General features: G+C 50.9%; 1 pseudogene across 1 annotated transcript in view; it reads right to left on the bottom strand.

Moving 5' to 3' along the window:
• The window catches only part of LOC148849122 (SH3 domain-containing protein 2-like), a 34,319-nt pseudogene extending 8,828 nt beyond the window's left edge, over nt 1-25,491 (bottom strand). The window contains exons 1-4 of the transcript XR_016101412.1: nt 25,295-25,491; nt 12,192-12,311; nt 12,037-12,106; nt 11,780-11,931 (exon numbers count right to left, since the gene is read on the bottom strand). The product of XR_016101412.1 is annotated as an SH3 domain-containing protein 2-like (transcript). The remainder of the gene's footprint in view (nt 1-11,779; nt 11,932-12,036; nt 12,107-12,191; nt 12,312-25,294) is intronic.
• Between the last annotated feature and the right edge of the window lie 250 nt (nt 25,492-25,741).

The following is a 25,741-nucleotide window of genomic DNA, read 5'->3' as shown; positions in this document are numbered from 1 at the left end:
TCGTCAAAGCTAAACCAAGTTATATTATCCACTTAGGACAATGGGAATTCACCAAACTCTACCATAGTTTTAAACCCTGGTCTCTTCCATGTGGAAGATGATATCCATCTATTTAGATGGTTATTAATTTATTATTGGTAATATAAAAAAACAATGATCCTTAAGACTGAGATAATGAAAAGACTTGAGGACTTGTGATTTAACATTATATATGGCCCTAAAATTTGGAACAGAAGCACAAGATCTGTGTAATCAGGACAGGGCCTAGACAAGTCTGCCAGGAAACCTGGGTCCTTCAGGTATGGGATGAACTTTGGGAACACTGAGGATGTGATCTTAATTGATATAAGACTATAGGAGTGGGATGGTGCTATGACCACACTTATTGGGTCTTTGTTACAAGGCATCAGATTATTTCTATCTTTGGTGCTGAGAGTGTTGTGGTTGGAGGTGATTACATACAGTGATTAGTTGAATGCTGCACATTGCAAAAGGCCCATGCCATCTTTCCTACTTCATTGGAAAGTGATGTAGCACAATCCGATCACTCCTAGCTGGCACTCGCGTGGCTCCTGAGATGTACCCAAAACGAGAGGAAGGAGGAAGAACTCCCGGGGGGTTCCCCGGCAGGAACGCTCCGATGCTTAAGTTAGTATTGCGTACAGGAAGCAAAGAGAGAACGAAGGCTGAGTGTTGGTTGTGCTAGTGATTTTCAGATGCCTTGTTCCTTGAGGGTAAGTTCCTTATAGCTGAATTCCGTTGCTCCCAGCCCTCTGACTTCTGACAGGGCAGGTATAACCGCCACTGTCAGTCTGCCACAGCCACTACAGGCAGGGCTGAGGTGGCACGCACGGGGCCGTCGTGCAGGGTACATGTCTGTCAGGTGTGGAATGCCTTCCTAAAGGTGGCAGGCGCGGCGAGGGGACATGCTTGCAATTCGCAGGTTTGTTAGGTACGGCGGTCGGACAGGAAGCCCTCCTATGGTATACCGAGCTGTTCTCCTGCGAATTGCCCTGAGTTGGGTCGTCCCTTAAGTGACGGGATGCCTGCAGCCGGTTATGCCAAGCTAGCCTACCTAAGGTCTTTGTGCCTCGGGTCGTCCAAAGAAGGATCGGTGCGTTCTCGCTTGGGAGTGGCCCGAGGTCCATTGGGAGGAGCTCGGGTGTCAAAAGGGGTCAGGGTGCCCCGAACTCGGGACCCCCCGAAGTCCCTTCACCCCGGGAAGGAGGTGCGGGCGAGGCGGCTTTCGGCGAGTAGTTTACTTACCGAGTTGCCATGCTGAACTCGGTGGGAATTCCCCACCGAGTTGTGCTCTTGTCCGTTGTGTTGTCATGCTGAGTCACTGTTTGAGCTAGGTCACGCCTACGTGTACCCGAGCTACGAGGTCGGGCCAAATCACCCTCCGTCAATTGCCCCCCACTGCCTGCGCTGGCGGCGGTGACCCAATGCGGGGAGGTCATGACGCGCCAGGTGGATTTGGCATCGGTATTTGTGTTGCGTCGTCACGCATTCCGTCCAGCTATGCCAGTCTAGCGCCTGGCTCGACCGAAAAGAGATTCGGGTCGCGTCCGGGTTACGCGTGGACTTCACGCGACTTGGACTTCGCGGATGTCAAAAATGCGCTAAATCGTTTTCGCCTCGAAGAACCCGCGGTTGCGACTATAAATAGGGGGTGCCTTGGCCATTTTCTCCACCACAAAGCCTTCATCGTTAGCGTTTGAGCTCGCGCCAGGGGTTTCTTAGCTCGGGTCCTTCAGTACGTTCTGTTCTTCCAGTCCGGTTGCGTTTCTTTGGTGAATCCTCTCGAGCTTCCTTTTCCCTTCTAGTTCGCTTCTTTCTGTTAGTCCGATATGTCGTCTAGTGTAGATGATCTCATCGACGAGCCCGAGGTAGGTACCTCGGCTCAGGATGTCCCCCCTACTACCCATCCATCCGAAGTACGGGTGGCTTCAGGTCATTTGGCATATACCTCCCACCGAGGTCGAAAACCAGATCAGTTCGGGCCTTCCATAATGACCTTGGAGAGGCTTCAGGACCTCATATAGAGGTTCCGCCTCCCTAGCGAGTACTCATATAGTCTTCCCACCGGCAACTTCCCATGGGAGCACGGTCCCAACGAGATCGTGATCTTCAGGGAGCAACTGATAGTCGGGCTCAAACTTCCACTTCACCCTTTAATCGTTGAGGTGTTGGTACACTTTAACATTACTCTGGACCAACTCCACCCAAACTCCATACAGAATGTGGTGGGGTCCATTTCTCTTTGTTTTGATTGTTCTCTTTCCATAGATTTAGATGTTCTTAGCACGATCTTGCTATAAAGAAGAGCGCTTCGGGCACTCTCCCCGAGCATAGGCGGTCTTACTACCTGTCCCCCTGCCTAAGTTTTAAACTCATGCACAAGCTCCCGAGCAAAGTCCCAGCTTGGAAGTGGGACTACTTCGTAGTTCGAAGCAGCACGGGATGGCCCTTCCCCACCGATTGGAGGATAGCCATTCAAGATCCTGGTGTCATCCTGGACGGGAAGACCAAGAAGGAGCTCCAGTCACTAGCTAAGCTCGGGTTGCATTATAAAGACTTCACCTCTGAGGAGAAGCTCGTCCGAGCGGGCTTAAGTCCGGGTAGGTTTTTCCCACTTCGGCTTTTCTACTCATATATTTGCTTCGAGTTACTAATGTCGTATTTCACCGCAAGTCCTATGGAGGCGGAAAAGATAGACAACCAGAGACTCTTCCACCAGATGAAGAGGAAGAAACGCGTGGTAAAGAAGGTGCGCGTTGGGTCCCTGCCAGCTCCAGCCGAGCCTCGACTTCCGCAGACCTCTGCCTCGGGGCCCGAGGTGGCAGTCGTGCCCGTCATAGACCTGGAAGAGGGGGTTGTGCCGAAGGGGCCCGAGGTGACGGCGGAGCCCGTTGCTAAGCCTACCCGACTTGCCAGGGAAAGCATCACCGAGGCTAACGCCGCTACTACCAGGGCTCATCCTGTTAAAGATGCCGCCGAGACCTCTGAGAGCTCCACTCACGATGTGGAGATGACGGCTTCCAGCTCGGAGGGTCAGGGGAGCCAATCCGTCCTAAACCCCAAGTGCAGCCTGAAGAAGAGTACGCTTGCTGCATACCCGGGGGAGGTCAGCGAGTGGGCCGAACTCACTCCTGGTCAGCTCGGCGCCCGAGCTGCCACTCACACTATGGTGGTGAGTTTCTCTTCTTTTTCTCTTTTTCCTTCTCTTTTTTCTTTTTTTTTTTTTTTGACTGGTTTCCCTTTCGCAGGTGAACACTGCCATTCGCGCCTTGACCCTCCAATCAGATCGGCACTTGAGGCGGGCTCTAGAGGCTGAGAAGTCATCTCGCGCAGCCCATACTGAGTTGAGGGCAGCTTGTTGTCAGGTTCACCGCCTGGAGAGTGACGCCTTGGCTCAAAAGAGCTTCGTCGAGATGTTAATGGCAGAGAAGGGGGAGCTGGCCCGAGACAAGGACAAGTTGAGGGCCGAGGTGAACGGCCTTAAGGTCGGTCAAGAGGCCTTAGGGCTCGAGGTGAGCGGCCTCAAGGCTGAGCGGGATGCCTTGAAGCTCGAGGTGCAAGGCCTCAAGGAGGCGAAGGGGAAGCTGGAGCATGAAGTGGGGTACCTCCAGGAGGACATAAGGGAGAAGACTGCAATCTTCGAAGGTGCTCTTGAGGAGGCCAAGACCCAAGCCGTCATTGACTACGTCAAGTCTTCGAGATTCGACGATGTGATGACGGAGGCCTACCGTAAGGGCTTCAAGCTCAGTCGATGGCTGATTAGGCACCTCTACCCCGAGCTAGACACGAGTGCCATCACTACTTCGCAGATCACTGACGACATCGTGCGTCAGTCAAAACAGGACCCCAATTCCAAGGATAAAGGTCCCAAAGATGGAGCAGAGGACGCCGGTCCAGACAATGTCCCCGAGGGGGTCCCTGATAGAGGCGGCGAGTCCCCGAAGTAGTTTTCTCCTTATATTTGTAACTTAATCTTTTCTCTTTCTGAACTGTGAATGTACCATCATGGGCCTTCGAGCTCGGGTAAAAACTCTTGTACCTGAACTCTCCTTCTAATAAAATATAGTTTCTTTCGAGTATCTCTGAGTGCAAAAATACTTCTAAGTGTGAGCGGACTCCAAGATGGTCAATTTAATGTATGGGTTACCTGAGCTGTCAAGCCACTGAGTTGGCGGTAAGGGTGACTGAGTGAAGTTGTGTTACTTCGTCGAGTAGCAAGGGTACATACACTGTAGGGTTCACACCCGAGCTGTCTTTCCCTTAAAGGTTAGAGATAACCAGGTTTTTGTCAGTTTGCTATGCCGAAGTGGCAACTGGGGTTTTCTTGTGGCCCTTAGGCTTAAGAAGGGACCCGTAGTCTGTTCTTAGGTTTCACCCAGGCCAAAGTGGCGACTGAGGTCTTCTTGTGGCCCTTAGGCTTAGGGAGGGACCCGTAGTCCGCTCCTAGATTTCAACCAGGCCGAAGTGGCGACTGGGTCATATGTGCCGAGGTCATGTTAGCTCGGTATTCTGGCCCTTAGGCTTGGGGAATGGCTCGTGGCCTACTCGATTCTTACAAATAATATTGTCTTAGGTTGACAATATTCCATGCTCGAGGTATTTGTTTCCCTTCGAGGGTCTCGAGTTCATATGTTCCTTCCCCGAGGACTCGTTTTACTCGGTAAGGACCTTCCCAGTTAGACCCGAGCTTGCCAGCGCCGAGCTCAGGTACCATAACTTTACGAAGGACCAGGTCGCCAACGCGAAGGTTCCGCTTCTTGACCCTGGCATTATAGTACCGAGCTACTCTCTACTGGTAGGCTACAGTCCTAATGTACGCGATGTCCCTTACTTCGTCGAGTAGATCGAGGTTGGTACGTAGCTCATCTTCGTTTGTCTGATCACTGTATTCTTCTAGTCGTAGTGTAGGTACTTCGATCTCTGCAAGGATCACTGCTTCGGTGTCGTAGGTGAGATTGAAGGGTGTTTCTCCCACGGCGGTCTTCTCCGTGGTTCGGTAGGCCCACAGGACATTGGGTAGTTCATCTGCCCACAATCCTTTAGCTCGGTCCAGCCGTGCCTTTAGTCCGCGGAGGATGGCTCTGTTCGTTACTTCTGCCTGACCGTTTGCTTGAGGGTGCGCAACTGAAGTAAAGTTCTGTTGGATCCCCATGTCTCGGCACCAATCTTGAAATTTGATGTCCTCGAACTGTTTGCCATTGTTGGAAATCAATACCCGAGGTAGTCCGAAGTGGCATACGATGTTCTTCCAAAAGAAGTTTTGGACATTTCGGGCTGTGATCGTCACGAGGGGCTCAACTTCTACCCACTTGGTAAAATAGTCCACCGCCACTACTAAGAACTTTCTTCCACCCATTGCTAGCGGGAATGGCCCGAGTAGATCGATGCCCCACTGCGCAAAGGGCCACGGGCTGGTGAGATAGTTGAGGTCGGCAGCGGGTTGGTGGTGAATATTGGCATGTCTGGCATTTGTCACATTTCCTGACAAGCTCAATAGCGTCTGCCTTCATTGTTGGCCAATAGTACCCTTGTCGAAGTGCCTTTTGGGCGAGGGCCCTGCCCCCCAAGTGCCCGCCGCACAGACCCTCATGAATGTTGCGGAGTACGAGCTTGGCTTCGGTAGGTCGCAAGCAGCACAAGTAGGGGAGCGTGTAAGATCTCCGATATAATTGTTCGTCTATCATGACATATTTGGCTGCCTGGCGCTGCACCCTTCTAGCCGCATTGCGGTTTGCAAGGAGGGTCCCGTGTAGTAAGAAGCTCGTGAGCAGATCAATCCAGCTCGGCTCTGCTTGAACGACGGGAGCGACCTCCTTTGCCCCCCTGAGAATGCTAGGCCGAGACAGGTCCTCTATGTATACGGTTCTCATGGTGATGTCGCTGGTGCTGGCTAACTTGGACAGGGCGTCACTCTCAGCGTTATCTAACCTAGGGATTTGTCTGATAAAGTGTGACTGGAAGTTGAGCAAGGTCTTTCTGACTTTGGCTAAGTAGGCGATCATGGTTGGCTCGCGAGCTTCGTACTCGCCGGTGACTTGGTTGACCACAAGCTGGGAGTCACTGCAAATAACGATGTGCTTGGCTTTTACTTCTCTGGCTAAAGCTAGTCCAGCTATCAACGCCTCGTATTCTGCTTCATTGTTGGATGCCTCGAACTCGAAGCATAGCGCGTACTCTAGTTTTATGCCGCTTGGTCCGTGCAGAACTATTCTGGCACCGCTGCCCTGTTGGTTCGAGGAGCCATCTACGTGAAGGATCCAGGGCTCCTCATCCCAGCTCGCGATTGGCCGAGCTAGGAGAGGTGCCACACTGTCTACTACTTCACAGTATTCGGACTCGACCGATCTGAGAGCTTCAGGCTCACCCGAGGTGGGAGCCTCGCGCTCAACCGGACTGGGAACTTTCGGAGCTGAATATGCATTCGGCTATGAAATCCGCTAAGGCTTGGGCCTTAATGGCAGTTCGTGGCTTGTACTGGAGGTCGTACTCGCTGAGTTCAATGGCCCACTTCGTCAACCGACTAGAGACCTCGGGCTTAAGCAAGACTTGCCTGAGAGGTTGGTCGGTAAGGACGATAACAGTATGAGCTTGGAAGACTTTACTAACATAATAGATGGGTCATTGGACACGATATGCAATTATCAATGCGTATCAATGCGTATGCTAGCTTCTCCATCTCCAGGTATCTCGTTTCTGCTCCCTGCAATACTTTAATAACATAATAGATGGGTCGTTGGACACGATCTACTTCCTTTATTAGTACCGAACTGACCACTTCGTCGCTCGCCGAGAGGTACAGTTCCAAAACGTCGCCCTCCTCGGGCCGGGTTAAGATCGGCACACTAGCGAGGTAATTCTTGAGCTCGTCAAATGCGAGCTGATAGTCTCGGGTCCACTCGAACCCTTTGCTCTTGATTGCCTTAAAGAACAGCAAACAGCGGTCCGCCGATTTGGACATGAAGCGGCTCAGGGCGGCTATGCGGCCATTCAACCTCTGAACCTCCTTTAACTTAAGGGTGATCTCATGTCTAAGATGGCCTTAACCTTATCCGGGTTGGCTTCAATGTCGTGCCGGTTAACAATGTATCCCAGGAACTTACTTGAGGTCACACCGAACACACACTTGTTCAGATTTAATCTCATGTTAAACTTACGCAAAATTTCAAAAACAGAATGCAAGTCTTGTATTAATTCATGTGAGAATTGAGTTTTGACGACCATATCGTCTACATAGCATTCTACTTTTCTGCCAATTAACAGCGCAAACAATTTATTTACAAGCCTTTGAAAGGTTGCCCCTGCGTTTTTCAACCTGAAGGGCATAACCTTGTAACAGTATAGGCCGAACTCCGTGATGAAGGCAGTCTTTTCTTCGTCTGTCGGGTCCATCTTGATCTAATTATAGCCCGAATAGGCATCCAAGAAACTTAGCAACTCATGCCCTGAGGTCGCGTCCACCAAACGGTCGATTCTGGGAAGCGGGAAGAAGTCTTTCGGGCAAGCCCGGTTCAAGTCGGTGTAGTCGACGCACATGTGCCACTTGCCGCTGGCCTTCTTTACCAGGACGGGGTTGGCTACCTAGCTCGGGTAGTGGACTTCTCTTATGAAGTCCGCTGCGAGGAGCTTCTCGACTTCCTCGTCGATCGCTTTCCAACATTCCGGGGCTAGATTGCGTTTCTTTTGTCTAGCGGGCCTAACTACAGAATCAGTGTTTAGCTTGTGAGTTATGATTTCGGGGTCTATACCGGGCATTTCTGCCGCGGACAATGCAAAAATATCTAAATTTTGAAGTAAAAAACTTACCAGTTCGGATCGCAGGGGCTCCTAGACGAAAGCGCCGATCTGAAGTGTTCGAGCTGGGTCTGCCGTTGAGGTCAGGACCGTGATTGTTTCTTCTGTGGGCGCAGCTCGCTCTTCGCCTTGCTCCGTGAGTCGTTCCAATTCGAGGTCATCGACCACCTTGGTTTTCCCCTTTAGGGTGGCAACGTAGCACTTGCGGGACTCGAGTTGGTCGCCCCGCGCTACTCCCACACCGAAATCTGTTGGGAACTTCATAGCCAAGTTGTAAGTGGAGACCACCGCCCGTAGGACATTGGTGATCAGTCGACCTATTATGGCATTGTAGGGAGAGGGGGTCGCTACCACTAGAAAGTTGTGTTCGAATCTGACCACACAAGGCCATGTGCCGATCTCTACAGGTACTGTTATTTTCCCAAGGGGGCGAACTTCCTCTCCGTTAGAGCCCACTAAAGGGGTGTCCGTAGGCCTCAGATCGCTCTCTACAACTGAAGCTAGTCAAACGCGGCTTTAAAGAGGATGTCGGCTGAGCTGCCTGAGTCCACGAGTACGCACCTTACATCGAAGTCGTTGATCTTTAGCTTTATCACGAGTGCGTCATCATGGAGGTAGTGGACCCCTCGCACATCGTCTTCTGTGAAGAAAATTGGATCTCCCTTCTTCGGCCGCTTTGGGGTGTTCTGCTCTTCCCGGGCAGCCTCACGAACTGACGTCCGAGCTGCTGCTGAGGTGCAACCCACAACGATCGAACTCCCACTATCATGTGGATGGTCCCCCGAACTGGCCTCTCCTCCGGAGGCTGCTTTTGCGGTTGTTCGGCCGACCTACTGCTGGACTCCGAAGCGTCTCTACCATGCTCCCTTTGCCGACCTGTTCTATTATTATTATTATTATTATTATTATTATTATTATTATTATGTACAAAGTTTCTCAAATATCCGTGACGGATGAGCTCCTCTATCTCGTCGCGGAGGTTTTAAGAACTCTCGGTACTGTGACCGTGGTCTTTGTGAAAACTGCAATACAAATTCTTATTTCTATCATTGGGATTCCCCCTCAGACAGGGTGGCCACTTCACGCACAGGGCATCCTTGATCACCATCAGAATTTCGGCCCACTTTGCGTTTAGTGGAGTGTAATCAGCTCGGTCCGGAGCAGGAGCTCGGAACAGCTGACCCGGCTTTGCTCCCCGAACTGTTTCCTTTTTTCTTCGGGTGTCCCCTTGACTAGAAGGCTCTCCTTCTCTCTTTCTTTTTTCAGGTGCGCCTTCGCCCTTCTGGTTGACGACCATGTGCCACTTGAACTCTTTGTGCATCATGCCCTTCTTGGCTGCAGCAAGGCGTACGGCGGGGTCCAGGCGCGATATCTGCATACAAGCGTCGTTGAACCGCTTGATATAGCTCCGAATGGACTCTCCCTCTCTTTGTGCTACGTTGAAGATGCTTTCTTCAGTTCGTGGGCAGCGTTTGCTGGTGACGAAGTGGGACGTGAAAGTTTGTGCGAACTGCGCCCAACTTCTTATTGACCCGAGCACCAAGTTTCAGTACCACGTGCGGGCTGCTCCCCTAAAAGTAGTGAAGGCCACGCACATGCACGACTTGCTGGCTCACGCTAGGTGCATCTGTGACTGAAAAGCATCTACATGATCATTCGGGTCAAATGACCTGTCATACTTATCAAGAGGGGGGAGCTTGAAATCCTTGGGCATCGGGACTGCTAGAAGTTCGGAAGACAAGGGGGTCGGAACCGATAGGAGGGGAGCTTTGGCTTTGGCCGAGCCTACCTCTTCTTTGCCCATAGGCTCGGGCAAATCGCGGGTGACAGATCGGCGAGCTTGGCGGCAGCGTCTCTGCTTCTTGATGGGCTCGGCGTTCGTGCTGCTCACCTACGCACTATCCAGAATGGTTTGCACCGGGAGTAGCCCGGTTCGCTGGTGATGGCTACAAACTGGTTTTTAAGGATCGGGGTTCCAAACTTCGACTGTCGAGGCGACGTAGACCTGCCGAGCCGGGGTCCTCCCGACCTGTCCGCTCGCAGCGAGATCGAGATAGCCAGTCTCTCTCGTCTGCCGTGGGGGTAGGCTTGGCTTTTTGGGAGATTTTGGGGGGCCTGTCCTCGGCCGGAGTGCTCGCTCTGGCGGCGAGATTTGGCTTGCTGCAAAGCTAAGTGCTGAGGCGAGAGCTGAGGCTACTGAAGCGGAGGTTGGGGCAACTAGGGGAACTACTACTGATACTGATACTGGGAGACCTGGTGCAGTACGTGTTGTTGGTAAAGTGGAAGCTGTTGGAACTGTTGCATTTGAGCCTGCATGGCCCTCATGCACTGCACCAGGTTCTCCAACTGGTTCGGGCTGACCGTTGGGGGCACAACCGAAGGCTCGGTGAACGTCGTTCCGACTGTAGCAAGGAGTGGGGCGATGACAGGTGCCATTGTGAGAGGCACGTTCAAGCTGGGGATTCCGCCCGCTGAGAGGGGCACGGTGAACTGTCCGATACAGACAGTAGGAAGCTGGGGTTGTTCCCTGGAGTTATTATCTCCATGCTTCGTCCGACATTGCTAGAGGAAGCCATGAGCTTTGGATTGTTTCAAGGAAGAAGAAGGAACTGGAAATGTTTAGAGAGAGAGGCTTTTTGAAGTGATTCCCACAGACGGCGCCAAATGATGTAGCACAATTCGGTCGCTCCTAGCTGGCACTCGCGTGGCTCCTGAGATGTACCTGAAACGAGAGGAAGGAGGAAGAACTCCCGGGGGGTTTCCCGGCGGAAACACTCCGATGCTTAAGTTAGTATTGCATACAGGAAGCAAAGAGAGAACGAAGGCTAAGAGTGTTGGTTGCGCTACTGATTTTCAGATACCTTGTTCCTTGAGGGTAAGTTCCTTATAGCTGAATTTCGTTGCTCCCAGCCCTCTAACTTCTGACAGGGCAGGTATAACCGCCACTGTCAGTCTGCCACAGCCACTACAGTCAGGGCTGTCAGGTGTGGAACGCCTTCCTAAAGGTGGCAAGCGCGGCGAGGGGACATGCCTGCAATTCACAGGTTTCTCAGGTACGGTGGTCGGGCAGGAAGCCCTCCTATGGTATACCGAGCTGTTCTCCTGCGAATTGCCCTGAGCTGGGCCGTCCCTTAAGTGGCGGGCTGCGGTTATGCCGAGCTAGCCGACCCGAGGTCTTTGTGCCTCAGATCGTCCAAAGAAGGATCGGTGCATTCTCGCTTGGGAGTGGCCCAAGGTCCATTGAGAGGAGCTCGGGTCTCAAAAGGGGTCAAGGTGCCCCGAACTCGGGACCGCCCGAAGTCCCTTGACTCCGGGGAGGAGGTGCGGGCGAGGCAGCTTTAGGCGAGTAGTTTACCTGCCGAGTTGCCGTGCTGAACTCGGTGGGACTTCCCCACTGAGTTGTGCTCTTGTCCGTTGTGCTGTCACGCTGAGTCACTGTTTGAGCTAGGTCACGCCTACATGTACCTGAGCTACGAGGTCGGGCCAAATCACCCTCCATTAGAAAGGCTAGTGCTTCGGCCTCCAAATTGAACATCTTGCTCCACTATCTAATTCTATTCCAGTCTCAACATGAGACTAAGACACCAGATTTATACTGGATAATGGGCAAGAGTCCCTTTTGACTTATTTGTGTTATTGGTTGCAGTTGCTGTTTTTGGTCGAGGCTTTTAGCTATCCACTGATTTGGCAGCCTTGTTGCTGTTGTTCTTATAATCATTACATGAGATCAGGAAACCAAGGAGGCCACTTGCAGTTCAGGAAGTAGTAACATTTGCATATGAAGGTTCCATCTGGCTCATCTGGTAAAGCTAGTGGATGTAGTTCCAACTGAAGCCCAATGAAGGATAAAAGCTAGAAACATCTGGATACTAGCTACTGTTCATTCATTCAGAATTTATAAAGATTCATATTGCAAAGGATTAGTGATTTCTGTTTTGGCACCATTGAGACATAAGATTGATTAAACCTGTGTACCAAGGGCTTTCAGTAAATTTCCACGTTCCTTTTCTATTTGAGCATGAGCACGTCCATAACTTAATGCTGCTTTTGATAATGTACTGCCACTGGTACAATTATTTTCAGCACCATATTTCCTGCTATCATCTGATAACTTTGTACCTATCAAGATTTTGGGATTTAAGTTTGTTTTAGTAAAAGCAGAATGGCAGCCATAAGAAGTGAAAATGAAATAACAGTAGAAACGTATCAAAGCCGCAATCTAACCTATTTCAACTTGTTTGGATCCAGTGACAATATAACCTTCTACACCACGAACTATATCCCTTTGGAAATGCTGGTAAAGAAGACAGCAGAATTTATTGGTTAAGAAAGAAGGAAATGAATTCATAAAATTGTAAAGCTAAAGAAAGGTGAACGACCTTGCCAGCACGAGTTGATATGTAAAGCTTCTCAAGCTTTTGATGCTGCTGGAGTTCTGCCTCATCAGTAACTATATTATCTGAACCTCCATATCCTCCACCAAATTGCTTGAAGACAGCCTGAAGCAAAATTCAACAGAAGAAACAAGCATGATCCCAGCAAGGCCAAAGTAATGTGAAATCAAAAACTTGATTTCATGATTGAAATGCATGCGCCATTTTTATAATAGTCAGGTAGAGCAGTTTGAAAACAGAAGCATTTGGAAATAAACTGATTACTCAAAAGTACAAGATCAAAATAAAATTAAGCAAATAAATACACATGGTGACAGTAGACAATGTGTTCAACATTTGCATGCAGCCATAAGAAATGCAACATGGAATAAATCCTTTATTTTTTGAAAAAATAAAAAATAACTGTATTTCAATTAAAGGAAGAAGTACAAGAGGTGATGTACAATAGGGGAACAGAAATAGAACAACCACAACACATAAGCTACACAGGCAGTAATCTATCACCATATAAATTAGCCCCATTGAGCACCAGATTTAGCTAGACCATCTGCAATTGAATTTTGTTCCCTAGGGATCCAGAATATCCCTGGCTTCAGAGTTCAGACAGGAAATGAACTAGTCTCCACGATCTGCCCTCTTTTCCTCCCAGCCACTTGATAGTGTTTGCAGAATCTCCTCTAATGCTTGACACAATAAACCCAAGTCTCTAGCAGCATGTACGCCAGTGAGCAGCCAACATTTTTTCGTTTTGTAGAGTTGGAAATCCCAAGCAGTCCACTAAAAAGCCCAACATAAGCTCCTGTCCCCCTGCTGATTACTTTTCCAATTCCCACGGCACCTGGATTACCAAGAGCACTTCATCAAAATTAAGAGTCATCACCCCTTCCCATTAACTGAGATGCCCTTGAAGTACTCGGAGTTGGTGATCCACAAAAAGCATCTATGGGTAATGTGTGAAATCAAATCCTCCTGAGATCTGGGCATGTTTTCAAATATTCTGTTATATCTCTCTCCCCAAACTGCCCACATCACAGTATGACTAACTGTTTGCCAAAAAAATCGACCTCTTTTGCTAAGCCCACTACCTTGCCACTGCCATAAAAAATCTACAATCTGCTCAGCAGTAACACAACTATACTCAATCAAGTTGAGAAAGTGGTGCCAAATCTTCCTAGTTACCTAGTGATGAAGGAAGATTTGGCCCGACCTCTATTACGTGACACGTGGCAGAAACAACAGCTCGGCAAAAGGGGCCAAGCCTAGGCGGGAACAAGGGGACACGAGCGGACTGAACTCCCTACCGGAGGCCCGAACTGACCAACCTTGTAACAGCTCGGGATACACTTCGCCGAACTGACCCACCTTGTAACAGCTCGGGTTATACTTGCCAAACTAACATTGTAACAGCTCGGGATACACTTCGCCGAACTGACCCACCTTGTAACAGCTCGGGATACACTTCGCCGAACTGACCCACCTTGTAACAGCTCGGGATACACTTCGTCGAACTGACCTGCCCTATAGATACCTCCGAGCTCAAGACCGCCTCGCTCAGCACTTCGCATCACTTGGCACCAAAACCAAACAAGTCGTACCACGCCTGACACTAAGGAAGTTCGTGCCCAAGAGCGTTGCGCCTGACTGAGATCTGACGTTTGGCGGTAGCACCCTAAACGGCCACCTGCCACCGCCACTAACACCGCCATCTCCGGTTAGATGACGGTTAGGCAGTGACGGTTCTGTCTCAGTAGAAAAGACGACGGCTGAATTGACAAGCACAAGGGTAATCATACTTGACCTGACAAGGGCCCCGGGACGAGTGCACGAAGTGATTATAAGAGCCCCCTGCCCCCCGACAACAGAGGGATGCAAACTTTGCGCTATCTGGTATTACCTTGCTTTTGAAGGATTCTAACTTGAGCTTCGGAGCCTCTACACCGGGTTCCCCCCGGAGCTTCCCCATCTCCTCCGTTTCAGGTTCCCTGCTACCCCGTTCGGAAGCAAGGCAGCGAACAGCTAAGACCGGCCGGATCGCGCTCCATCAATTGGTGCCGTCTGTGGGAAAACGCTTCAAAAAGCCTCCCTCCAAACTTCGATAACCCCTTTTCTTCAAAAAACCCAACACTCATGGCCTCCTCCAGCAACACCGGACGTGGCACAGAAACAAACGCCACCGGGGAACAACTTCAAGTCCCCGTGGTGTGCGTTGGACAGTTCACCATCCCCCTTTCGGCGGATGGGATCCCCAGCTTGAACGTGCCACAAGCAGTGGCACCCGTAAACCCTCCTATCACAAGCATCCCCTTTCCTCTCCCCATTAAGACAACCTTCACTGAACCGGCTGCCGTCCCCCTGGCAGCTAGCCAAAACCGGTTGGAGGACCTGATGCAGTGCATGCGGGCAATGCAAGCCCAAATGCAACAATTCCAGCAGCACCAGCTTCACCAGCACCAAGTACTACACAACATCTCCCAGTATCACTATCAACAGCAGTTCCCCCAACTGCCAGTGAACCAACCACTACTTCCGCCTCGCCACCCCGCTCCGAGACCGGTCAAGGCCTCCCCGCAGGATGGGCGCCCCCACCAGGCGAAGGCCTCCCGGCCCCAAAACCACCCCAATAGCCAGGCCTCGTCCCCAGGCCGAAGAGAGAAAAATGTCATCCCCGCCTCGCAACCCGCGGGCGGGTCGGGAACCTCGCCCACGAGGTCGGCACCCCGGCGCTCCGAGCCCGAGCTCCCGCTCACCGAAAACCGATTCAGCGCCCTGGCGGCAGACTACCAGCATTCCGGGCCCATCGAGCTCGGTAACACGGAGGCCAGCAGCGCCAGTACAAAGCCCGCTCAACGGCGAAGGCGCCGCCGAAGTCGCCGAACCACCACCCCCACCTTGTCGGAATTCAGAGGCAAAGACATGAGCTCGGACGAGGTAGGGGCTGCCCCGGCTCTCTCCGTTCCTTCCCCCCTCGCATCGGAACTCCTGGCGGTCCCCTTACCTAGAGTCTTCAAGCTCCCACCTCTGGACAAGTACGACGGGTCCTTCGACCCCAACGACCACGTTGACGCCTTTCAGTCGCAAATGCACCTCGCCAGGGCCAGCGAATCGTGCATGTGCGTGGCCTTTACCACCACCCTCAGGGGGGTAGCCCGCACTTGGTACAGGAACCTGGCCCCCGGGTCGATAAAGTGCTGGGCCCAGTTCGTGCAAGTCTTCACCACACATTTCGTCACCAGCCAACGGTGCCCCAGAACAGAGGAAAGCATCTTCGGAGTAGTCCAAAGAGAAGGAGAATCTATTCGGGGCTACATCAAGCGATTCAACGAAGCATGCTTGCAGATACCGCGGTTGGACCCTGCAGTGCAGCTCGCGGCGGCGAAAAGAGGGGTGACGCACAAAGAATTCAAATGGCACATGGTGGCCAACCAGCCCGCAACCGTGGCCGAATTCCTCAAACTCGCGGATAATTTCATGAGGACAGAGGAAGAAATCAACCAACGAACCGAAGGCGGGAACGAGAAAAGAAAGAGAGAAGGTGAGCTCTCCGACCCGGGAGCCAAAGCCGAACCAGTCATTCCGGGCCTCCCTAACAGTTCGGACGGACTACACGCCGTTAAACACGAGGCGGACAGAGATCTTAATGACGATCAAAAACGCTCCGTACGTTAAGTGGCCACCTCGCCTAAAGGGAAATCCGAACGAGAGAAATAAGAATTTGTATTGTAGTTTCCATAGAGACCATGGTCATAGCACCGAACAGTGTAATAACCTCCGGGACGAGATAGAGGGGCTCATCCGTCGCGGATACTTGAGAAACTTTGTACAGCACAACAATAACAATAAAGCAGGTCGGCAAGGGGAGCACGAAAAGGATGCCCCCGAGTCTAGCAACAGACCTGCCGAACCGTTGCAGAAGCAGCCTCCGGAAGAGAGGCCAGTTCGGGGAACCATCCATGTAATAGTGGGAGGTTCGGTGGTAGTGGGGTGTACCTCGGCAGCAGCCCGGACTTCAGTTCGCGAAGCGGCCCTTGAAGAACGAAGCCCCCCAAAGAGACCAAAGACCGAAGAACCAATCTTTTTCACGGAGGACGACGCGCGAGGAGTCCACTACCCCCATGATGACGCACTTGTCATTAAACTAAGGATCAGCGACTTCGAGGTCAGGCGCGTACTCGTAGATTCGGGCAGCTCAGCGGACATCCTCTTCAAATCAGCATTTGACCAGCTGCAGTTACAGAGGAGCGAGCTGAAGCCCGCGAACACTCCCCTGGTGGGTTTCAACGGAGAGGAAGTCAAGCCCCTCGGAAAAGTAACTGTCTCTGTGGAAGTCGACACATGGCCTTATGCGGTCAGACTCAACCATGATTTCTTGGTAGTCGCGACCCCCTCCCCATACAATGCCATAATAGGGCGGCCGATCACGCATATCCTACGGGCGGCGGTCTCCACCTACTATTTGGCCATGAAGTTCCCTACGAACTTCGGTATAGGGGTAGCGCGGGGCGACCAGCTCGAGTCCCGCAAGTGCTACGTTGCCGCCCTAAAGGGAAAACCAAGGCGGCCGACGACCTCGAACTGGAGCGGCCTGCGGAGCAAGGTGAGGAACGAGCTTCGCCCACGGAGGAAACTGTCGCAATCCCGACTTCAGCTACGGACCCAGCTCGCACACTAAGCATCGGAGCTTCCATCGAAGACCCCCTATGAGCCGAACTGGTGAGTTTTTTACTTCAAATTTTAGATATTTTTGCCTAGTCCGCGGCTGACATGCCCGGCATTAACCCCGGACTGATAACTCACAAACTTAATACTGACCCTGTAGTCAGACCCGTTAGACAGAAGAAACGCAACTTAGCCCCAGAACGCTGGAGAGCGGTCGACGAGGAGGTCGAGAAGCTCCTCGCAGCAAACTTCATAAGGGAAGTCCATTACCCGAGCTGGGTGGCCAACCCGGTGTTGGTAAAAAAGGCAAGCGGCAAGTGGCGCATGTGCGTCGACTATACCGACCTGAACCGAGCTTGCCCGAAAGATTGCTTCCCCCTCCCCAGAATTGACCGCCTAGTGGTCGCGACCTCGGGAAACGAGTTGCTAAGCTTCCTGGACGCCTACTCGGGCTACAACCAAGTTAGGATGGACCCATCCGATGAGGAAAAAACCAGCTTCATAACAAAGTTCGGCCTGTATTGCTACAAAGTCATGCCCTTCGGACTAAAAAATGCCGGAGCGACTTTCCAAAGACTTGTAAATAGGCTATTTCGGCCCCTGATTGGTACGAAGATAGAGTGCTATGTAGACGACATGGTCGTCAAGACTCAGTTTTCACAAGAATTAATACAAGACTTAGATTCTGTTTTCCAAATCCTGCGTCAGTTTAGCATGAAGTTGAACCCCAACAAGTGTGTCTTCGGTGTCACCTCGGGCAAATTCCTAGGCTACATTGTCAATCGGCGCGGTATTGAGGCCAACCCGGACAAAATAAAAGCCATTCTAGATATGAAACCACCTCGGAAAGTAAAAGAGGTTCAGAGGCTAAACGGCCGCATAGCCGCTTTAAGCCGCTTCTTGTCTAAGTCAGCAGATCGCTGCCTACCCTTCTTCAAGGCAATCAAAGGCAAAGGGTTCGAGTGGACCCTGGACTGCCAGTTCGCATTCGACGAACTGAAAAGTTACCTCGCTAGTGTGCCAACCTTAGCCTGGCCCGAGGTGAGCGAGGTCTTAGAATTGTACCTCTCGGCGAGCGACGAGGCGGTCAGTTCGGTACTGATAAAAGAAACAGACCGGGTCCAATGACCCATCTATTATGTTAGTAAAATTTTGCAGGGAGCAGAGGCGAGGTACCCGGAGATAGAAAAACTAGCATACGCCCTAGTAATAGCAGCTCGGAAACTCCGCCCATACTTCCAGGCTCACACCGTCATCGTCCTAACTGACAAACCTCTTAGACAAGTTTTACTCAAACCCGAGGTCTCCGGTCGACTGACAAAATGGGCCATCGAACTCAGGGAGTACGACCTCTAGTACAAACCGAGAACCGCTATCAAGGCCCAATCTTTGGCTGATTTTATCGCCAAGTGCACTTTCAGCCACGAAGCCCCACAGGTCGAGCCCGAGGTCCCCAGTTCGGGCGAACCCAGAGCTCCTGAGCCCATAGAGTCCGAACCCCGTGAAGTAGCAGCCAGTGTGGCATCTCTCCTAGTCAAGCGAAGCGCGAACTGGGATGAGGAGCCCTGGATCCTTCACGTGGACGGTTCCTCGAACCGGCAAGGCAACGGAGCTGGAATAGTCTTGTGCGGCCCGAGCGGCACAAAGATAGAATACGCACTACGCTTTGAGTTCGCGGCATCCAACAACGAGGCAGAGTACGAAGCACTGATCGCCGGAATGGACCTAGCGCGAAAGGTAAAGGCAAAACACTTGGTCATCTGCAGCGATTCTCAGCTCGTAGTGAACCAAGTTACCGGTGAGTACGAAGCACGCGATCTCTCCATGATCGCATATTTGGACAAAGTAAAAGAAGCCCTGCTCAACTTCCGGTCACACATCATCAGGCAAATCCCGAGGTCAGAAAACACTGAGGCCGACGCCCTGTCCCGGTTAGCCAGTACGAGTCACAACAACATGAGAACTGTGTACATAGAGGACTTACCTTGGCCTAGTATTCTCGGGGGGACAGAGGAGGTCGCTTCCGTCTTAGAAGCAGAGCCGAGCTGGATCGATCCACTCGCGAGCTTCTTGATAGTCGGAACCCTCCCTACAGAACGCAATGCGGCCAAGAGGGTGCAGCGCCAGGCGGCCAAATACGTCATAATAGACGAACGGTTATACCGACGGTCGTACACGCTCCCCTATTTGCGTTGCCTGCGACCTACCGAAGCCGAGTTCGTACTCCGCGACACTCATGAAGGCCTGTGCGGCGGACACTTGGGGGGCAGAGCACTCGCCCAAAAGGCACTTCGACAAGGATACTACTGGCCAACGATGAAGGCAGAATTTTTCGAGCTCGTCAGAAAATGCGACAAGTGTCAGAAGCACGCTAACATCCACCATCAACCTGCCTCCGACCTCAAATACCTCGCCAACCCCTGGCCCTTTGCACAATGGGGCATCGACCTCCTAGGGCCATTCCCACCAACAACAGGCGTAAGAAAATTCTTAGTTGTTGCAGTAGATTACTTTACGAAGTGGATAGAAGCCGAACCTCTGGCAACTGTTACGGCTCGAAACATACAGAACTTCTTTTGGAAGAACATAGTATGTCGGTTCGGGTTACCTCGGGTACTAATCTCCGACAACGGCAAACAGTTCGAAGATATCAAGTTCCAAGAGTGGTGCTAGAACATGGGGATTCGGCAAAATTTCACGTCAGTCGTGCACCCGCAGGCAAACGGTCAGACTGAAGTAATGAACAGAGCCATCTTGCGCGGACTGAAAGCACGTCTGGATCGAGCTAAGGGATTGTGGGCCGAAGAGCTACCAAGTGTCTTATGGGCTCACCGAACTATCGAAAAAGCAGCAACGGGAGAAACCCCCTTCAACCTCACCTACGGCACTGAAGCAGTGATCCCGGCCGAAATCGAAATACCAACGTTGCGATAAGAAACATACGACGATCGGACGAACGGAGACGAGCTACGTACCAACCTCGACCTACTGGACGAGGTAAGGGACCTCGCGCACATCCGAACTGCGGCATACCAGCAGCAGGTAGCTCGCTACTACAATAGTAGAGTTAAGCAACGAAGCTTCCGAGTCGGCAACCTGGTCCTTCGTAAGATTATGGTGCCCGAACCCAGCATGAGCAAGCTTGGACCTAATTGGGAAGGGCCCTATAAAGTAAAAAGAGCGCTCGGGGCACATACGAACTCGAAACTTTGGAAGGCAAACGAGTACCTCGAACGTGGAACATCGTGAACTTAAGGCGATACTACCTATAAACCACCAAGCGAAGTGGACGAAATCAGGCCCTATGTGCCACAAGGCAAGCCAAGATGAACTTCGGCGTAGACAAACAAAGGAGCACATTATCAGCTTGGCAAAAAATCAGTTCGCAGCATAAAAGACCGCGAAAATTTAATAACCCGGCAAAGAAACAGTTCGGGGAATATGAGCAAGGGGAAAAAGACACTCCATTGCAAGAAACAGTACATTAGCAAAAAAAAAAAAATTTACATGCCCGGAGCCACTTCGCCATCGGAAGGCACTTCAACAACACCCAAAAGCCCTGCCTCTCCTTCAGAGTCCGGCTCGCCATCGGCGGCATGGGCCATCTCCTGAGTTGTACGCGAAATGGTTATGGCACTTACATCGATGTCGGGGTACGTATTCCGGATCATCCACCGGCTCAACTTGAACCCCCTCCTGTAAGAGTCCACCATCAGATAGTCAAAACGCGGAGAGGCTATGTAATCTTCAACTGCCTTCTTCTTGGCGTCTTCAATGCCTTGGGAAAAAATCTGTGTTCTTTCCCTGATGTCCCCTTGAAGATATTCGACTTGATGTTGCAAATCCAACTTCAAGTCCGCCATATGCTTGACAACTACCCCCATGGTCTCGGCGTCACGCTGAGACCTCGCCTGCCTGGCCATCGCGACGCGAGCAGCCTCTTCAGCAGCGTAAGCATCCGCCTCAACAGCCCGGGTATTTGCCTCTGCAGCACGGAAAGCTTCTTCAGCAGCATGAGCAGCAGCCTCAGCAGCTCGCGCCTGTCGCGAGCTCCTCTCCACTTGGGCCGCCAAGGCATGAATTGAAGAATTCACCGACCAAAAGAAACAAGTGAGCAAATAACAACAGAAGCAACAGAATAAAGAAGGAAGACAGAACCTAACTTACCACCATGGCATGTGTTACGGCGCGGCAAGCAACCTGATTCAAGGGAAGATCGGTCCACGCCGCGACCTCCTCGGGGAAAGTAGCGTCCCTACTCTTCTGAAGAGCGTAGTTCGGCGACAACACGCTCCTAAACTCCCCTTGAGCTCCCAAGCCTGAGGGCCCAGCCCACATATGAGCAGACCCGGAGTGAGCAGGAGCACTTGAGTACGCAGGAGCACCCGTATGAGTGGTCTCAGCGTAAGGCGTCCCGGCAGTTTCGTGCACCGGTGGAGTCACTTCGGGCTCCCTGGGCAGATCCTCCAGCGTATGGTCTGGAGCTTGGGGCTCTCATCCAGGGGTAGCTCGGTACGAGTTCGCTTGGCGACCCACTTCCTCCTCTTCATACCTTGGAACAAACGCCCCCCACGAGTTCTCTCCGCGTCCATCACACCTGTAGAAACGAGTTCGACATCAGAAAAAATGAAATAACAAAGCAAGCAAGAAACCGCATAGCTAGAAACCTACCCGAACTCAGGCCGGCTGCAATAAGCTTGGCCTCCGTTAAGTAGTGGTGGCACTTTAAGCCTTGTCGTGCCCATTGCCGGAGACCCTTCACCGTCTCTTTATCGAGAGTTACGCCCAAGTCAGGAGCGACCTCACCCCACCCGGTCTGAAAGGGCCATCCTTGTGCACTTCGCACGCCGAAGTAGTCCCGCTTCCAAGCCGGGACCTTATTAGGAAGATCGTGCAGAAGCTTAAAACCCTGGCGAGGAGAAAGGTAATACGCTCGTCTCCCCCAGGAAGAGAACCCGCCTGTCTCTTGAGCATCAAGATAGAGGAGAATATCTCTAAGTCTAAGGGGAAGTTCTGCTCGCAAAAAAGGGAAACTGTCCCCACCAGGTTCCGAATAGAGTTCGGATGAAGCTGGCCAATGGTGACACCGAAGTGGTTTATGACTTCGACGAGAAGGGGATGAAAAGGAAGTCGTAACCCTGCAACGAGCTGCTCTCGAAAAATCACGATCTCGTCGGGACCGTGTTCCCAAGGAAAGCTACCCGAAGGAATAAAATATGTGTACCCCACAGGAAGATTGTAAGACAGAAGTATGGATTGAAGCCCCTCAGGCGTCATGGTCGAATGACCAAACCTGTCTAGCATCCGACCTCGGCGGGAGGTAGACGCCAAACTGCCCGAAGCGACTCGGCCCACTGGTTCATAGTCCTCAAGCTCCACCTCAGGATCACTGAGGCAGTCTGGGGACACGGCTCGGTTGGTGGAACCTACGTCGGCCCTACTCGAAGAATCGTCTGAGCTATCAAAGCTAGACATTGGGGAAAAGATGGATTCAAGAAAGTACTCACCGGAAAGTTTGAAGAACAAGCCAAAGAATCGTGAAGACTGTATAACCAGCCTTGACGCGAGCTGGAAAAGACTTGGACGCGAGCTGAAAGGTTGGACGCGAACTTAGTAGACAAACCGCAGAAGTGACAAACCAACTGGGGCCCCCCACTATTTATAGCTACAGTAACCAAGAATCGGCCGCGCAGGCCGAAGACGATCCGACGGCCCACGTTCTTACCGACCGCACAACCCTTAAGGTCGAGACGTGATTGGCGCACGTCTTTCCGAAAAAAGCAAAACGTCAGCGCACGTCTTTTTGAAACCGACGTCGCTTTGACACGCGTCTTTTCCGAAACTGGCGCGCCACACGTCTCCCTGACTGCCCGCGCACGTACAGCAGTGGTGCGCATTTTTGAAACGACCCGCTATCATGTCCTAGCGGCGCGAATTGGTTTGAAATTTAAAACGCGCACTGTCACAACCACCAGCGTTCTTGAGTAAGCACGTTTCCAGCCTTCTCGGAAACCGAAAGAACCCTAGCAAAAGCATCTCGTGCAGTGAAGGTTCGAAGGACGGGACAAATCCACCTGCTACCTCGCAAAAACTCCCTGCACCATGGCAAGACCCCCGGCGCAAGGAGTGGGGGGCAATTGATGAAGGAAGATTTGGCCCGACCTCTCTATTACGTGGCACGTGGCAGAAACAACAGCTCGACAAAAGGGGCCAAGCCTAGGCGAGAACAAGGGGACACGAGCGGACTGAACTCCCTACCGGGGGCCCGAACTGACCAACCTTGTAACAGCTCGGGATACATTTCGCCGAACTGACCCACCTTGTAACAGCTTGGGTTATACTTGCCAAACTAACATTGTAACCGCTCGGGACACACTTCGCCAAACTGACCCACCTTGTAACAGCTCGGGATACACTTCGCCGAACTGACCTACCTTGTAACAGCTCGGCATACACTTCGCCGAACTGACCTGCCCTATAGATACCTCCGAGCTCAAGACCGCCTCGCTCAGCACTTCGCATCACTTGGCACCAAAACCAAACAAGTCGTACCACGCCTGACACTAAGGAATTTCGTGCCCAAGGGCGCTGTGCCTGACTGAGATCTGACGTTTGGCGGGAGCACCCTAAACGGCCACCTGCCACCGCCACTAACACCGCCATCTCCGGTTAGATGACGGTTAGCCAGTGACGGTTCTGTCTCAGCAGAAAGGACGACGGCCGAATTGACAAGCACAAGGGTAATCATACTTGACCTGACAAGGGCCCCGGGACGAGTGCACGAAGTGACTATAAGAGCCCCCTGCCCCCCGACAACAGAGGGATGCAAACTTTGCGCTATCTGGTATTACCTTGCTTTTGAAGGATTCTAACTTGAGCTTCGGAGCCTCTACACCGGGTTCCCCCCGGAGCTTCCCCATCTCCTCCGTTTCAGGTTCCCTGCTACCCCGTTCGGAAGCAAGGCAGCGGACAGCTAAGACCGGCCGGATCGCGCTCCATCACCTAGCAATGGAGAAGGAGATGATTAGCTGATTCCCCATCACTAAGATACAAACTACAAGCATGAGATGAGAGATATAAAGCTGCATTTGTTCTTCTTCTGGAGGAGGTCATAACTGTTTATTTTCCTCAGGCACTACATGGATTACATCCTCCACATCCAATACCAAAATAGATTACTCACTAAAAGCTGTAAAAAATATCATTTAAACATTTGATTCATGCACTACATGCACCTGATATCCAATCATTGGCAACCAAAGGAAGTTGATGATATTTGAACATGCTAACATCTTTGCAATTTTCTGAAGGAATAAGAAGACAACTCACTTCTTAACTTCCTTTTTGTTGGCAAAACCACTTTCAAATGGTAGGCAACACAACCTCATTAAAAGACAAATATTTTTTTTTCTGTAAAGTCCTTTTCCTTCTATTAACCTTTTTGTTTTGTCTAATAAATGTTTGGTCTCTGTCAGAGGTAGAGTTAGACATCGAGCTCAGAAACCACTGAGCACATTCTAGCTTTTTATTCTCAAGACCATGCTCTAGGGTGTTTTTAGGATGGGTACCCACCCAGAAAGGAGGTCAAGCTGAAATTGAGACTCATCCTTGTAAACTGCTCAGTCAGAATATAAAGCCCAGGATTTGGGCAAAACCTGGCACAAGATGGCAACTTTATCCTTTTCAAAGGACAGTTTAACAATTCACCCACTTAATTCTCATTACACGAGAACAAGGGCACGAAAAAGAATTCTATTTTAAGCACAACCCTTCCGTTTCCTTTATGATGGAAAAGTCAAACTACTCTTGTTTCATTGGCACCATTTTGGACGCTTTTTTATTTACCGCTTCAATACCCACATTATAATCGGATTCACTTATCTATTCGGTTCATTCTCAGATTTGTTTGTTTCTTCTGGTTTTTCTTCACATGCCAGAAATTACAAATGTGCTCCAGTTTCCCAAAACGCCCATCCCCGCTGAGTATTGTTTGAACCTTGAACATGTCAATTAGTTCGAAAGTTCACTGGTAAAACCAACAAGCTGACAAAACCAATTTACCTCCCTTGTCGCCTTCAAAACGAAATAGATGAGAAGAAAACTAATAGTACCTTTGTATTATGATCAATACGATTGGTAAAATAGAAACAAAAAAAGAGGGAAAATTCACAGGATTTAAATCTCGAACGAAACCCATCGATCAAACAATATCTAAACCTGGATAAAAGAGAGACTCCTAATTGTCTGATCACTCAGACTACATTATCGACGAACGAAAGCCAATCGATTTAACGAGAGAGAAGGAGACAACACAAATTACAAGTCTTTTTCAAGGAAAATAAGGTGGAAGAGAGATCTATCGCATAGGCCTAGAGACAATAAGATTAGGCGCAATTAAAGTTTTCTGAAGGAAGAAGACCAGGGTTTCGCACCTGTTGTTGTTTGGCGACCTGTTCTCTAAGTCTGGTGGCTTGTTTCCTGATTGCTTCCATCCACGTATGGCTCTGAGAGTTTCGAGTTTCGGTATCAGAAACAGAGGAAAGTTTGAAAAGAAACAGAGAGACAGAGACAGAGAGAGTAAAATAGAGATGAATCCACGAAAGAAGGGGAGGGGGTTTTCAAATGAAATGGGGTTTAACCGGGTTGGTGGCACTTGTTATTAAGGCGCTGTTTGGGCAGACTTTTTTTTGTACTTTCAAGTTTTAACAGTACCAAAGTATAAAGTACAAAAATATTTTTACTTTGGTGCTTTTGCTTTAAAAACCGTTTTAGATAAAAAATTTTTGTAAAATATGAACAAAAATAACCATTTCCTATTTGGCTTTGCACGTTCGTCCGTACTTTTAACGGTTTCCAATGGTTTGGTGGCTGAAACCAGA

This window comes from Nelumbo lutea, chromosome 6 (genome assembly GCF_056320005.1).
Source record: "Nelumbo lutea isolate HS-2025 chromosome 6, American lotus-T2T, whole genome shotgun sequence".
In the NCBI taxonomy this organism is placed as follows: Eukaryota; Viridiplantae; Streptophyta; class Magnoliopsida; order Proteales; family Nelumbonaceae; genus Nelumbo; species Nelumbo lutea.
Note: the sequence above shows the minus strand (reverse complement) of the source record. Positions and strands in the feature narration are given on the sequence as shown.